At 49.1% G+C, this 16,137-nt stretch overlaps 1 pseudogene across 1 annotated transcript; it reads right to left on the reverse strand.

Moving 5' to 3' along the window:
* Positions 1–10,535: 10,535 nt before the first annotated feature.
* LOC144113164 (natterin-3-like) lies at positions 10,536–11,811 on the reverse strand (annotated as a pseudogene). The gene is made up of 2 exons (XR_013310665.1): positions 11,610–11,811; positions 10,536–10,787 (listed from the first exon to the last, which is right to left on the reverse strand). The product of XR_013310665.1 is annotated as a natterin-3-like (transcript).
* Positions 11,812–16,137: the final 4,326 nt, after the last annotated feature.

Consider the following 16,137-nt stretch of genomic DNA (forward strand, 5'->3'; position numbering starts at 1 on the left):
TGTCTGAGAAGTCTAAAAAATACCACAAAACAATGCGTCTGCGTGCACATGAACAGCGTGGGGAGGCATATTCAATACTCCATACACAATACACTGGAACGGGAGGTGGAATGCACGACTCCCCTGTGCCCCGTTTTCCAAGGCAGTATAATGCTTACGCCTTGACAGAAACAACGAACTTTTTTTTTCCTGCCCTCATAAATTTTCCGCTCTCTCGCGCTTGCTCGTTTGGTCTGAAGCGTTGCGCTACACTGCCCAGCTGTCATCCAGTGCGGTGGTCCAGAACTTCCGCACCTTTAAATGCAGTCTTGCAGTGCGCGAAACTTGCTCTGCAACGGCTCTGCCCTTTCACGCAGCGCTGCACCCTTGGCCGCGTGTAATGGAAGCGAACAGCTGGTAAAGCTTCCGTGTGCCTGGTTGCGTAACCTTTGAATTGAAGCCCGCTATATGTCGGCCTCTGCTTACTTGTTGAGAGAGCATTTTAAAGTTGCGTCGAAATAACGAATACACGGAAGAAATTTATCCGCCCGTTTATCTTAACTACCAGCAGTATTTCGACCAGGAATAAAAATTATTCTACAAACTTTCATCTCATCGTCAGCACTGTCGAGGGCCAAGAGAGAGGCGTAAAAAGTGCAGCGACAATACGGAGGTAACTTGGCTCGTTTACGTTGACACGAAGGGCGAGATGGCACACTCGGTGGTGATTTCAGCCGTGGGAAGCCTTGTTCTACAGCAGCCGTCGATACGTCGCGTCATCGTTTTCACATGACGCGAAATGTAATAGCTTTTCTGGTCACGCCTACGCTATACAGTGACGTCGCCGAAGAGTTTTGTTATTCTACCGCAACAGATAGTCGTCATCGTGAGCAGTGGCTGCAGTGAATTTGGATTTTGGGTTTGCATTTGGATATGTAGCTTTCCTTTTGAATCGGTTTCAGCGATTAGCGTTGCTGGCGATGCACGGTAGAAAATCAGTGCGTTTCACGTCCCAAAGCTGCCCGTGCGCTATGAAAGAAATAATGGAGGGCTCTAGGTTGAGTTCGACCCCTACGGGTTCTTTACCGTGCACAGACAACGCGCAGCACACGAGCGTGTTCGCATTTCGCTTGCGTCCGTGTGTGGCCGACGTTTCAGGCATACGATCCCACGACCTTGGCCGGCAGTGTAAAACCCTGTGGCGGTAGTGTGGTGCACTCTGGCCGGGGCACAGAGAGAGAGTCAGGTAGAGAAGAAAGAGTGGGCTTCCCGTGCACTCTCCTCCTCCCAGCGAGCTCGGCTACTACAGCTCGGCCAGCGCCGCCTCTATTCGTTCTTTGCCCACCGCGTTCCAGTTGGCGACGAAACCCCAGCTACTCCAACCGTACAAAAAATGTGCAGCGTTCCGGCGCGGTCTTCAAAAGGCACCACTGCGCCGCCGCTGCTGCTGCACATTCGTTCCTGGAAAATGATGGCCTGAAACCAGCCCGCGTCGTTCGAAGTTTTTTCAGTGGTTATGCCGCCATCTGGGGAGCTTGCGGAGAGTCGGCGCGCGGACGTTGCAGCCTACAAACTGTCTGACCGACTCAGTGGCAATCCCTTTCATTCAGCGCGGGGGGTGCGCTCTGTACGCGATGAACCCGAACGGGGGTAAGTGATTTCGAAGCATTGGCATGTGCACCATTTATTATTCTGAGACATAACAGTACAGCGATACAATATGAGAAGCTGCTCGTATTGCTCCTCGAACATACCAGGGTATGGGCACGCTATGTTTTCACTGCCTAGACTGTTAACGCACCTCAAACGAGCACGTGCGAAGGACGCGGCTCCGGCATTTTGGTTGGTAACAACTTTATTAAAAAGTACTGCAGAGCTTTCGCCGACGGGGCCTTAGTTCTCCCACGTGGGGACGTCGAGGTGTTGCCTCGCCGTCGCCTCGCGGGCCTGCTGGACGGCCCAGAATTGGTTACCGAGGCTGGGGCTGCGCAAGGCAGCGACGCACCGCGGCGGGAGGGTTCCGGAGTTTGCACAGTCAGGGTTTTTGCTACAGTCCCAGAGCTTGTGGGGTAAAGTTGCCATAGCAGTGTGGCAGACCTTGGTGGTATTGTGACGGGTTGGGGTACGTGAGCGTCTGCATTTGTCTGAGGCCCACCGCGTGCGCCCTGTCCAGCTTGTCGTTGGGCGGAGGGAAGGTTCGGCGGGCCAGGCAGAGGGCCTTGGTAATTTCGTTGTAGCTGGTCAAACAGTCTTTGGTGCGGTCCCATGGACGACGGTCGCCGGCGCGGTTCGCGAGCTCGCGCTCATTGGCGTGTGCCGTCTCATTTCAGTTGAGATATGTGTCCGATACATCTCCGATTTGCGCCGGGAACCACTGGACTCTGGTTTTAAAAGCTTCCTCCCACTGGACTTTTCGATTGCTCAGGATTCGGGCCGCTGTCTGTGAGATCCATCCTTTGGCGAAGTTTTTGACCGTTTGTCGCGAGTCGCAGAGAACTGTGGTGCACGTCGGATCCGTGAGGGCGAGGGCCACCGCCGCTTCCTCCGCTTCTTCTGCGTGCTCGAACGCTACACTTGCCGTTATGCGCTTTTCGCCACTCGAATCGACGACCGCAGCCGCGAGCGTTCTGCGTACTCCGCGGCGTTGACGAACCTTGTCCCCGTTTCGTCTCCGTGGCTGTGTAGGAGAGCTCTGGCCCTAGCCACTCTTCTTCCCCGGTTGTGTTCTGGGTGGAGGTTCCGTGGAATCGGGTCGACTCTTAGAGTTTGTCTGATCGCGTCCGGAACAGCGACTTTCTGGCCTTGTTGTGCATGGTAACGGATGCCGACACTTTCCATGATCTGGCGTCCTGTTCTCGTGCCCGCTAATCTTTCTAGTTGTGAAGTGCGCTGCGCCTCGGCGATTTTGGTAACCGTGTTGTGAAGCCCGAGCTGGAGCAAGCGTTGCGTGCTGCGTGGCTATAGCAAGCGTGGCTATAGCGGCGAGCGGAAATTCGATTAAACGCGTGCCTCGTGGTGCGCAGAAGGAGCTGCCTTCATCTTTCTTTTCTTCGCGTTTAGCTAAAACAACGTCGGGATTCTTGGGCTCTTTGTGAGCGAGCATCGTTCAGAGCTTTCCGTTTCTGTCAGAAAGAGCCTTGCTTTGCGCCAGTGTTGCTCTAGGCTTTCCGTGTCGAAGCTGTGCCAGAAGAAGTGTCCCTTTGTCTGCCATCTAGTGATTTGCTTCCATTTCCGAATATTACTTATGTGTTTCTCTCCTTAGAGGGTTTTTCATACTTTTATGATCATTCTCCGCGCTACTCATATTAATCAAGAATTGTAAAACATATGTCGGAAAAATTTGCTAAATATTTTCCGCGGTGTATATTCGAGGAAATCATGAAAAAAAATGCGCAACGCATTTGCGCGCGGAAGTTTTTTATGGCCTTATAAACGTTCTTGAAATCCTAACTGGTTTCGTAAAGTAAATGGTTGAGCTATAGCTGTTATTGATATTATTGCGTGAGCGTTGCTGTAATTTCGTTGTAATAATGTTTCCACCACCATTTGTGATGTGGACTGGGACCACTCACCAATGCGCAGTTAGGCTCTCCAAGCACACGTAGGCGCCTCGCCTTGCCTACTCGACTCTGCTGCTGTAGTATAGTTCGATCAGCCTTATATTAAAGAAAAAAGCTATAAGTTCTTCCTCCAGTTTTGAACAATAATTGATGTGGTCAGCTTTGAGGTTTCGCGGTGGTAAGAACTGTTCTCAAAGTTATCTTTGGCTTTGCTATTTTAGCAGAATATAATTCTCATGTGCTGATAGCTATTCGACTACCAGGCATACCAGGATGCTAAAAGCCAGCGGTGTCCAGAAAGGCAGAATCCTCATGAGGGATCGAAGTTGCCTTTTTTTTTTCACGCCACCGCGCGATCGAAAAACGTATAACGTTGAGCAGCAGTTTGCATAGACTTACGAAGACGACGAACAAGCATTGTCCCGTGGGTATCTAAAGCACCTCAGGCATAGGCATGCACAGGCCTCTCCATAAGGGCAAGCCGAGAGGCATGGTAGCGCCTCTTCAAGCCTTATGGGTAGCAAGGAACAATAGGGAACAAAATTTGCGCCCCCCCCCCCAATCTTTATTTACGCCTATGACAGGTGCAACAGTCCTCTGGCCACAAGTCCAGATTTCTCATACATTACTTTTAATTTTGAGGCAACTGTGGAATATTGTTAAATACTGTTACGAACATATTGATGAGAATGGTCTTATCTTCCGATGAGTAGCAAAATATTTTAGAATTAAAGTTTGTCCTGCGATCGCACCGAGTCGTTAAGGCTGTCATGGAGAACGAGTGGGGTGCAACGCGTCCCGAGGGGGGATTGCGGTTGTATTGTTTTTTGTGGTACAATCTGACGCTACGCGGAGTACCCGGAATTGCTCATACCCAGAATTTCTGGGTATCAGCGAGAAACGTACACATTGTGCAGATATGGAAGAGAAAGGAAGCAAGGGAAAGTTGGAGCGTGGATTTGTAAAATTTGCTCCTGCGATACGACGACGACGCTCGCGGGGCGCCCCTCCGAGGTGGCTCCAGGGCGGTGATGTTCGGCAGCTGAGCACCGGTTCTCCGGTTCAATCGCGCAGCGGCGGCTGCATTTCGACGGAGGCGGAAATGCTCGCATGCTGATGTTAGTGCAGCCGTGAAAGAACCACGTGGGGCGAGTACTAATGAGAAGTCCCTTATTACAGCCTGCATCAATGCCCATAGTGTTGCTGGCACCCATTTAACCTCGATGAGCATATCAACGTTTTCCTGAGGCAGCTTTGTTTTTCGACTTCTGTGATATGTCGGTTGAATTTAGAAAGCAACCAGAGGAAGTATCGGCAAGTGACACCGATTCAGTGTCAACACAAAGTGATTAAGGGAGGAGGGGATCCTCAGTGTGTCAAGCCAGCGTTTCGACAGGAGGTCTTGTCTTCGTTTAGGTGCCAGATGCCCTTCAGGACGAATAAAATTCTCTTGTCGAAACGTTGCCTAAGCATCCTGAGCTATCCCCCCCCCCCCCTACCTGGTCCACTTTGTACGTGTTGAAAAGAAACACACCTTCCTGACCTCTATCTACCGTGCACCCATTCAGGGATGTTTGTTGTCATTCTTTGCTTATCATTCTGACAAGCACCATTGCAAGGTTGGTTGTTTGTGATTCCCTGATGAAGTATCTAGGAAACGAATAATGTCACTGACGTTCGTTCAGCGCAGCGGCTGGGGCAAGCGACAAAGGCGTGAACGACATCATCACGTTGAACACAAAGCAGCAATCGATCCTCATCGCTACGAAGGACAAAATAAAGAGGAATAAATACGCAGCGACCAGAGAGCTGACGATAGGCAAGGAAAAGGTGAGCGTCAAAGCATACGTGGCGGCGCCGGAGAACAGCGGAAAAGGCGTCATATACGACGCCCCTTTATTCTGGATTGAAGACGAAATCAAAGAGAGACTAGAGTACTTCAGCGCGAAGAGCCCCCCAATCCTAGGAGTGAGAAGACTGGGAAAGGCAACGAAGGCCGTGCTTATCCTCTTCGAAGAGAGCACGGTGCCAAGGCAAGTGTACCTTTCACCCACGCCGACGAGATGCGTCCTGTACAAGAAAAAGTACGAGGTATGCTATGCGGGTTGCCGAATGGGGCACAGATCGGACGTGTGCACGAACCCAGACAACAGAAAGTGCCGAGGATGCGGAGAAGAAAACCCGCAGGAAGATCACCAATTCGAAGCCATGTGCCAGCTCTGCGGAAAAGAGCACCCACTCGGTGACAAAAAGTGCAAAGAGCTATACCGAACACCGTACGAAATCAAGAAAAGAATCTGGGAGATGAAAAAGGACAAACAAGAGCTGGCGACCCAGCAACAGAAACCCCCGGCTGATGGAGACAAACTCCGCAAGGAGGACTTCCCCAAGCTGAGAGGAAACTGCTAAGGAAACCCGCCGACCCCCGGGAGCCAGGAGACCAGGGGACGTAGGAGATCGAGATCAAGGGACCCAAAGGACCCCTGGGGCAAGAGAAGGAGCAGAAGCAGGGATCCAAGCAGAGAACCCAAACAAGTAAGCTTTGTAGAAGGGCCCTCCCAGGCTAAAGATGATAAGGACAGAGAAATAGAACAGTTAAAGAAAAATGTAGATGAGCTTCAAGGGTTCATAAATAACCTCATAAAAGCACAAAAAGAAAGAGAAAAGGCAACATCCCCCTCTCCCCGCACACAACCCGCACAACCCATACAGGTAGCTCAACAAACTACCCCCCAACACTCGAGCGGCAGGAAATGGTAGGAGAGAAAATAGAGGAGGCAGAAACAGTCAGAAGACCCCTACTTAAACGAAAAGGAGATAATGAAACAGACATATGGGTAGAGCTAAGAATGAATGTGAAGCAAATAGGAACGCGATAAAAGCGATGCAGACAGAACAAAGAGACTTCATGGCGCAGGTCATGGCTGCACTCAGCCAGATACACGAGAATATAAATCAAAGATTTGAAAGCATAACAGCAGAACTGCAGGAGCAGAGAACCGAACTACAAACACAAAGAACCGAGCTGATTGCCCTTGGAGAGCGACAGAAAAACTTAGAGGCCACTGTTACTCAAATTCAATATGGCCAGAAACGCCCAAAATAAGTCTATCATTTGGCAGTGGAACTGCCGAGGATTCCAACGCAAGCGAGCGTTACTGCAAAACTACATAGACACATTAGTAGAGAAGCCGCTAGCAATAGCGCTGCAAGAGACCGGGAAATTAGCATCCCTCCCAGGATATCAGGCGTTTCACAGTGATAAAGGGGAAAAATCGCGGGTGACAACCCTAGTGAAAAGAAACATAGCAACAATTGAACACGATATTCAATCCAGGGACATAGAAGGAGTCTTACTGGAGATGCTTACGGGTAGGAAAGAAGAGCCCAGTCTCTTTCTACTAAACATCTACTCAAGCCCTAAACAGAAAAAGATCAGGTTCAGGGCCATCTTCCGAAAAGCTCTAAAAGCAGCGGGAAAGAACCCCCTCTTCATCATAGGAGACTTTAATGCGCTGCATCAGGAGTGGGGATACAACAGGAAAGACGGCAAGGGAAGGCAGCTGTGGGCGGATATACAAGAACTGAGCCTCTGACTACACACCGACCAAGGAAACCCAACTAGAAAAGGAAACAGTGTTACCGCGGACACCACACCCGATCTAACACTCTCCAAAAACACCAGAACAGTAACGTGGGAAAATACAGGACAAGACCTAGGCAGCGACCACTATATAATTGCCACTACGCTAATGAAGGGAGTCAAAGAAAAACGGTTAAAACAGCCAAAAGTCACAGAATGGGACAAATTTAGAAAGCGGAGGGAGAAATCTTCAGCCGCAACCATCACGGACCTAGGAGAGTGGACAGACACACTCAAAAGACATGCCGCCGAAGCAACGGTAACTCTAGAAGGCCAAGACGCCCCACTCATAGCAGACAACAAACTACTGCACATGTGGGAGGCAAAAGGTAGTCTAGAAAACTGGCTCAAACGACAGAAATGGAACCGGAATCTAAAAAGAAGAATAGCCAGATTAAATCGTGAAATCGAAAAATACGCACTACAACTATGCGAACAAAATTGGTGCAGCAAATGCGACGACATGGAAAAAGGCATAAGTCTAGCAAAAAACATGGAACATTTTAAGACACTTACTAGACCCAACCCAATCCAGGTCGCAGACAAACATAAGACTAGCCAAGACGCGACATAAATACGACGGAACAGACGAGAGCTTCATGGAAGAAATCAAGCAAACATACATAGGAAACGTGACTCGCACCAGCCTACCAGAATATGGGGGACCCCCAAATGAGGAGCTAGACGCACCCATAACGGAGGCTGTTAGTGGGAGCGGAAATTATCAGGCTTAAAACGAAATCGGCCCCAGGACCAGATGGAATAACAAACAAAATGCTGCGAAATCTAGACGATGAGTCGATCACAGCTATAACAAAATATGTACAGCAGGTATGGGAGAAGGGTGAACTTCCGAAACAATGGAAAGAAGCTAGCATCATACAAATCCCCAAACCGGGCAAGCCCCCTAAGCTTGAGAACCTCAGGCCGATTTCCCTCACATCGAGTGTAGGGAAACTAATGGAACATGTAATCCAAACAAGGCTAACCCGATTCATGGAAGATAATGAACTATGGCTGAATGAGATGGTCGGATTCCGGCCGGGCCTAAGCATCCAGGATGTGATGTTGAGACTCCAGCACGACATCGTAGACTCGCGATCGAGAGATATAAAAGCAATCCTAGATCTAGACCTCAAGAAAGCTTTTGACAATGTCAAACACGAGGCAATCCTGACAGAACTTTAGGAAATAGGCGTAGGAGGCAGAACCTACAATTATATAAAGAACTTCCTGACAGACAGGACGGCAAAGATAAGATACCAAGATTTGGAATCGGAAGAAATAGAGCTAGGAAACAGAGGTACCCCACAAGGATCGGCACTCTCCCCTCTCCTCTTCAATCTGGCAATGAGGGGTCTCCCAGCTAAACTTGGGAGAATAAAAAACCTAAATTTCAGCATGTATGCTGACGACATAAACGTCTGGATAAACAAAGATAGCGACGCAGAAATAGAGAACAAGCTGCAAACGGCTGCAGATACAGTGGTAGAGTACATAGCAGCTAGGGGGCTTGCCTGCTCACCAGAAAAATCAGAACTCTTATTGTACAGCCCCAAATCATTAAGGCTGAAAAAAGACAGCGATCTCAAAATCATGGTCGGAAACAAACCAGTACCCAAAGTAGACAAAATAAGAATATTAGGTCTTTACATTCAATGTAATGGATACAACGACGAAACCATAAATAAATTGGAAGGCTACGCAGCACAGATGACTGCGATATTCAGAAGAATAGCCCTCAAGGGAAGAGGGCTAAAAGAAAGGAGCCTAGTTAAGCTGGTACAAGTGTACGTCATCAGCCGACTCAGCTACGCTACACCATATCTAAACATCCGGGCCTCAGAAAGAGATAAATTGGACTCAGTAATCAGGAAATGCTACAAACGAGCACTCGGAATACCCATAACCACCTTAACCGAAAGACTCCTAGCAATGGGAATCCATAATACATGGAAAGAAACAGCCGAAGCAGTAAGGACCATCCGGCAGGAAAGAATCAGCCAAACATACACAGGCAGGTCCATTCTAAGCATAGTGGGACTGGAGGCGGACAGAGGCATGCAAAATAAACAGGATATTCCAAGAAAAATCAGGGAACAGCTGAGGATTGACCCGCTTCCCAAGAACATGCATCCCACCTTCAATAAGGAAAGGAGGGAAAAAAGAGCTGAAGCACTAGTCAAACGCTTCAGCGAAGTAAACAGCGAGACAGTGGCATACACAGATGCGGCGAGCGGCAAACTGGGAGCAGCAGTAGCCTCGGTAGTAGATGGCCAAGGTAAAGCAATCTCGGCAGCAACAATACGCAGCCTCAATCCAGAGGTAGCGGAAGAAGTAGCAATAGCACTTGCTTGCGTAGGCACCAAGGCAAGTTACATAATAAGCGACAGCAAAACAGCCATGTACAATTACGGAAGGGGCAGAGCAGCACCAGAAGCGGTGCGAATACTAGTTGGAAGGAAAATTGATAGGAAAATTAGCCTCGTATAGGCACCAGCTCACACGTCAGTTCCAGGCAAAGAGGCGGCGCACCTCTTAGCCCGAGATCTCTACCTCCGGGCAAGAGCAGAGCCGCCCGATTGCAAGAAGCTTGACGAGAGACTACAGACATACACGGAGATAATAGAAAACTACAGATTACAGCGAAGAACTGTCCCTCCACCGGACAAAGAGCTCGGAAACAGAGAGGCAACAACTTGGCGCAGATTACAAGCAGGAAACTACATAAATCCGGTATGGGCATCACACGTCCTGAAAGACGAAGACATATACGATAAATGTAAGAAATGCGGGAAGAGGGGGACCCTCGACCACATAATCTGGCAATGCACACACTCCCCAGGGGTCAATGAAGGAATAAATTGTAGAGAAGCCTGGGAGACCCTTCTGCAAAGCGCGGACCCCGTCATCCAGAGGAAAGCCATCCGTCTGGCGGTAGAGGCCGCGAAGAGCCAGCAACTCTTTGCCTGCATCTAGTCGCGGAGGCCCGGCCCCTCCCCCAGGCCTGCGCGCCAGGGGTAGGGAGTAGGCGGTCTCCATTTCTAATGGAAATAAAAGTTTTTTGAATGGAATGGAATTTTCTCCATGGAGGAAGGAAAAACGAGAGGAAGGAAAAACGGAAGGAAAAACGTGAAGCCGCCGCGCGCAAGAAGATGCGGTCGTCCCATTTACCTGAGGCAGCTCCCTCGTCTCCTGTGCCATTGCGTTTCCCGCGGCGGCAACGCGCCGCCATGCTGCCGCCGCTGCTATTTGCCTCATAATTAGGCTTAGAATTGACGCGCGTCTTCCGACACGCTTCTCGCAATGCATCTAGCAGACACGGGGCCTCTCCTAACATTTCCTTCCTCCATGGTTCTTTCAGAGTCACTACTGCAGGGCCAGAGCCTCGTAGCCCGAATAGCGGTGCTCGCTACTGCCGTAAGGGATGTACAGACACTCGTGGGATGGTTGAATCTTGCCCATAGTCACCGTCCCCTCGTGGTGGGTGCGGCGATGTATAGCTTCTCGCCGGAAGAAGCTCGGCCGCCCTCGACGGCTCTGCCCGGAACGGAGCCGCCGGAACTCGCGACCCAGTGCACCGAGGCGCCGTCAAACACCAGGATCTGTAGAAAAGAGGCGAGATGTCAACGGCACGTGTGAGGGCAGACGGGAGTCTAACGGAAGCACTTGGAATAAAGGCCCTGTTGAAGGATCGGGGATACCGGATGATGCATTATTGAGAATGCGTCGCAGCCGTACCACATCAAAGAGGAGATGGCACACTTACGCGCATACTCACTCTATCTAAAAATCGCCTGGTTAATTTTCAGTCATAAAAATCAGTTGCAGCCAATGGACCTGAAGGACGCGTAAATCGTTGGTGTCTCGCCAGTCTTAAGGAGGGGTGTTGCCTTCGCCAGCTTCCGCCCTACGGAGGCAGCGTTTCTCATAGAGGAACAATTTATGAGTAACAAGTTCACAGTTGACTCCGTCGTGCCCTGATTATGGTTATGAATGCTTATTTTGTTCAGCAGTGCCTGCTGAGAGCATGCACTTCCAGCCTGAAAGGCGCAAACGCGAACGGCGGATATCAGACGTACGAACGACAGGCAGGAAGTGTTGCAGGTCACCGAACCCCCAGGCAGTAAGCGTTCTGCGGTTTTCTTCAGATAATTCTTTCAGTGGTATTCGCTGAAAAGTAAGCGCGGAAAGACGGGAAAATTGCCAAGGCTGATTGCGGATACCTACGACTGTGGTTAGCTGTTTAGATCTGTCACGCACGTTAAGGCCCGTTTCTTTTTAATCCTTGGCTCGCTTTAAATTGCTTTAGGTGGGAAATTCTGCATATACAGACATACATCTGCGTAGATAAGCACCAGAACATGGAGACAGGCACGAAAAGCTGATTGGGAGAAACGTATACGCCACACTGAAACTCTGCTCACTTCGTAGTTTTCGTAGCGGTGCTCGCCGCCGGCGTACGACACAGCAGCAGCCGTGCGAAGCCACCACCTTGCCTGGAATCAGATCTCCGTTGTGTTCCGCTCGGCCGATGTATGTCTTCTCGCCGCCATCCTTGCCTCCAGGCCCCGCGTTGTTCGGGACGTTGCCGACATCGGAGCGAACCCACATGATTGTGGGCATGAAGGCCAAGGCTTTAGCGGCCGACCACACTCTGCAAGCCGAGGATGAGGACAAAGTGAGCAGCAGTAGCCGAGTAACGGGGTAAAAGTTTAAATCAAGGCATCTTCACCTTCCTTCCCCCGCTCTCTCCTGACCTCTCCATTGCCTGGTACTCAGTCAGCACTTTCACGCATTGCAAGCTACTTGTACAGTCGTCCACACACCTGTCTAAAGCGCTCGAGCGGCACGCTCTGTTGTGAATTTACGACAATAACCGCAGCCTGACTGGCCAAATATAGCATTTAAAGACATAAGGAGCTAAACATGATCCATGTGAATGTGCATGCACGATAATGTCTCGTTTCGAGCCCTAGGTGACTCGTATATGACGCAAATGTACTCTCAGGTGCGCCGGTCGAGTGCTATAGACAGGTGTGTGGACGACTGCAAAGTTCTGTTAGCTGAGCTCACATTTGTTGCACGAATACGCTTTGAATGATACATTTCATACCAGCTGAATTCTTTGCTTTTATAAAATTAAAGAAAGAGGCTTAACTGAGACGAGAGTCCGGTCTTCCCTTTTTCAGATCGGTGCACAGTGAGCTCCAAGTAACCGTAGGCTGCTCACAAGAAAATTTCAATTCACAGAGCAAAAATTAATCATGCGCGGTCCAGTATTCGATTGAATACGTCGATTGCGAAACCTGTGTTGTGTATAAATGTAGTTGTTCACGTGGACATGCTCACATACGCCACACTTCCGTCGTAATAACACGCACATACGAAAGAATAAGAATGCATAAAAACAACGGCCCTTCTGTACACCTAGCCACTCATTATGCTGTATGCGGCTGTACTACGTGAAGGTACCACAGGTTGCCTTTCAAGCATAAACAGCATTCATATAAAGAGACAGAACTGAAGAGTTTCTCGTCCATAAGAAGGGCGATGCCTGCGTGAGCAAACCGTCCGTCGCTCTCATAGATAAGGAGATCGCGCATCGGCAGAAACGTTGACAGGTGCAGTCTATTTTACAATCTTTGGGCCTATTTTTATTTTGACCATGGCCGCCGGGACATTAACGTCTTCAAGTCAATAAACATACAGCTGAAAATTCAGCGCTCTGTCCTGTCCCCTGCACTGTTGCAATCGTTTTTTTTTTCTTGCGGTGCCGCCCCATAGACTGCTTTTAAGGTTCTGCCCCTGGTCTGCTGGCGCCAGCTGTACATTTCGCTTCGAAGTAAAACAAAGAAAACTATTTAGATATAATTAGGGATTGGACTTCTTGGCTTAAACCGATAAAAGTACGCCCAATTCAAATTTCGAATTTAAGTTTTAACCGAAAAAGGTCGGGCGACCATCGACTCGGAGTTGCACTCAGTGCAGCTGTGCGTTCTGAGGTATTGTTCCGCTACATTAGATACCTCTGAAGGTTGAGAGGCCACACCTCACCGTCAAATGTCGTCTGGCAGCCTAGTGCTGTTGAGCTGTCCTCACCCGCTTAGGACTGCATGTAATCACGCTCGGAACCGCACGCGTGTCACGATCAAGCGCCATGTTTTGGATACCACTAAAGTTATAAGCCGCAGTTCCATTGCTGTCAACGCGCAGACCATGTAATGTCCCATCGTCGCGCTTAACCTAGCGCAACAGCTAGCGATAGTAATAACCTTCCAATAGCGCCTTTGTCCAACGGTTCCACTATTTAATTTTCGCTATTTTTTATTGCCTTGGGGTTTCCTTCTGCAAGAGCAGTTATAAGTGTTTCACCAGTAATTAACGGTCATTTGTGCGGTATTTATCGGTAAATCAAACATTAGGCCTGACAAAAAAAGTCAAGACAAACTGCCAAAGTGCCATTTGACCGCACATGTTATCACCGCGTGGTACCATGTACCATCTCCGAAAAAATCAGTTTTCATACGCCGAAAATATTAACTGAAAAAGAATATCAACGAAAAAAAATCTTGTGAAATAAAAACCGGAAAAACTCTGCCGGATTTTCAAGAAATAACAAAAAATTGGAGGAGACACTTGAGCTTCTCCTGAAAGGGATGACGCGAGAGCGTAATGGGTTAATGCCCATATATGCAGAAGGTCACTCTCTACTTTACATTCATAGATCCTTGGGAGTCATCATACCCCTCCTGGTGCAGTGGTGCAGCGGTTAAGCGATGAACAACTGGCCTGCGATGACAGGTGCTGCCATCGGTGGGGCTTGTGCGGCCCAGGTGGCTTGCTCTTCCCGAGGACCAATCATTAATTTAACTGCCACCTGTCACGGTGGGAAGTTTGCTCACTACCCGGTGGGCAGGTTCTGATGACGCTGCAAGGTCACGTCACTTAGGTGGCCCACCTGCCTCTTATAGGTTGCTCTCTGCGGACCACCTGGCAGAGTCATGGCCGTTATTTTAAGCTCACAACGCCGACGCTGGATTTTCTCCGTAACGGGGCCTTTAATGCTATCGCGTTAAAAACAAAAATTCCGACTTGTAGATGCCGTGCCTACAGTCGGGGTCTGACCAACTGTGACTCTTTACTGGCTTCCGCAGTCCGACAGGGACAGTCAATTTCAGCCCTACACCTTACCTTAAACATTCGATGGAATCCGAAGTAAACGCGCAACAGGACGAAGTCAAAGGGTCACGACTGGAACAAGCAAGTTTTTTTCTAACTGATACACACAAGGTTTGCACCTTGTTTGTCCTTTCTGCCTCTCTGTCGAAGCCCGAGTCGAAGCTTGAATCGGAATTTATTCCGAAACTCTTCCGCAAACTTTCCTCCTGCGCGGAGCTGGAGCCAGCGCAGTTGCTCACCCTCCAGGCGAAATTGCCAAATCGTGGCCGGTGCTGCTTCGCGTGTGGTAATCAGACCGTGCCGCACGCGGTTTTCTTAGAAATTTGCAGTGCACTTTTTTTGCATGTGCACTAGGTTTTTTATTCTCCCAAGTTTAGCTGGGAGACCCCTCATTGCCAGATTGAAGAGGAGTGGGGAGAGTGCCGATCCTTGTGGGGTACCTCTGTTTCCTAGCTCTATTTCTTCCGATTCCAAATCTTGGTATCTTATCTTTGCCGTCCTGTCTGTCAGGAAGTTCTTTATATAATTGTAGGTTCTGCCTCCTACGCCTATTTCCTGAAGTTCTGTCAGGATTGCCTCGTGTTTGACATTGTCAAAAGCTTTCTTGAGGTCTAGATCTAGGATTGCTTTTATATCTCTCGATCGCGAGTCTACGATGTCGTGCTGGAGTCTCAACATCACATCCTGGATGCTTAGGCCCGGCCGGAATCCGACCATCTCATTCAGCCATAGTTCATTATCTTCCATGAATCGGGTTAGCCTTGCTTGGATTACATGTTCCATTAGTTTCCCTACACTCGATGTGAGGGAAATCGGCCTGAGGTTCTCAAGCTTAGGGGGCTTGCCCGGTTTGGGGATTTGTATGATGCTAGCTTCTTTCCATTGTTTCGGAAGTTCACCCTTCTCCCATACCTGCTGTACATATTTTGTTATAGCTGTGATCGACTCATCGTCTAGATTTCGCAGCATTTTGTTTGTTATTCCATCTGGTCCTGGGGCCGATTTCGTTTTAAGCCTGATAATTTCCGCTCTCACTAACAGCCTCCGTTATGGGTGCGTCTAGCTCCTCATTTGGGGGTCCCCCATATTCTGGTAGGCTGGTGCGAGTCACGTTTCCTATGTATGTTTGCTTGATTTCTTCCATGAAGCTCTCGTCTGTTCCGTCGTATTTATGTCGCGTCTTGGCTAGTCTTATGTTTGTCTGCGACCTGGATTGGGTTGGGTCTAGTAAGTGTCTTAAAATGTTCCATGTTTTTTGCTAGACTTATGCCTTTTTCCATGTCGTCGCATTTGCTGCACCAATTTTGTTCGCATAGTTGTAGTGCGTATTTTTCGATTTCACGATTTAATCTGGCTATTCTTCTTTTTAGATTCCGGTTCCATTTCTGTCGTTTGAGCCAGTTTTCTAGACTACCTTTTGCCTCCCACATGTGCAGTAGTTTGTTGTCTGCTATGAGTGGGGCGTCTTGGCCTTCTAGAGTTACCGTTGCTTCGGCGGCATGTCTTTTGAGTGTCTGTCCACTCTCCTAGGTCCGTGATGGTTGCGGCTGAAGATTTCTCCCTCCGCTTTCTAAATTTGTCCCATTCTGTGACTTTTGGCTGTTTTAACCGTTTTTCTTTGACTCCCTTCATTAGCGTAGTGGCAATTATATAGTGGTCGCTGCCTAGGTCTTGTCCTGTATTTTCCCACGTTACTGTTCTGGTGTTTTTGGAGAGTGTTAGATCGGGTGTGGTGTCCGCGGTAACACTGTTTCCTTTTCTAGTTGGGTTTCC

The sequence above is a fragment of the Amblyomma americanum genome, chromosome 1, assembly GCF_052857255.1.
Source record: "Amblyomma americanum isolate KBUSLIRL-KWMA chromosome 1, ASM5285725v1, whole genome shotgun sequence".
Taxonomy (NCBI): Eukaryota; Metazoa; Arthropoda; class Arachnida; order Ixodida; family Ixodidae; genus Amblyomma; species Amblyomma americanum.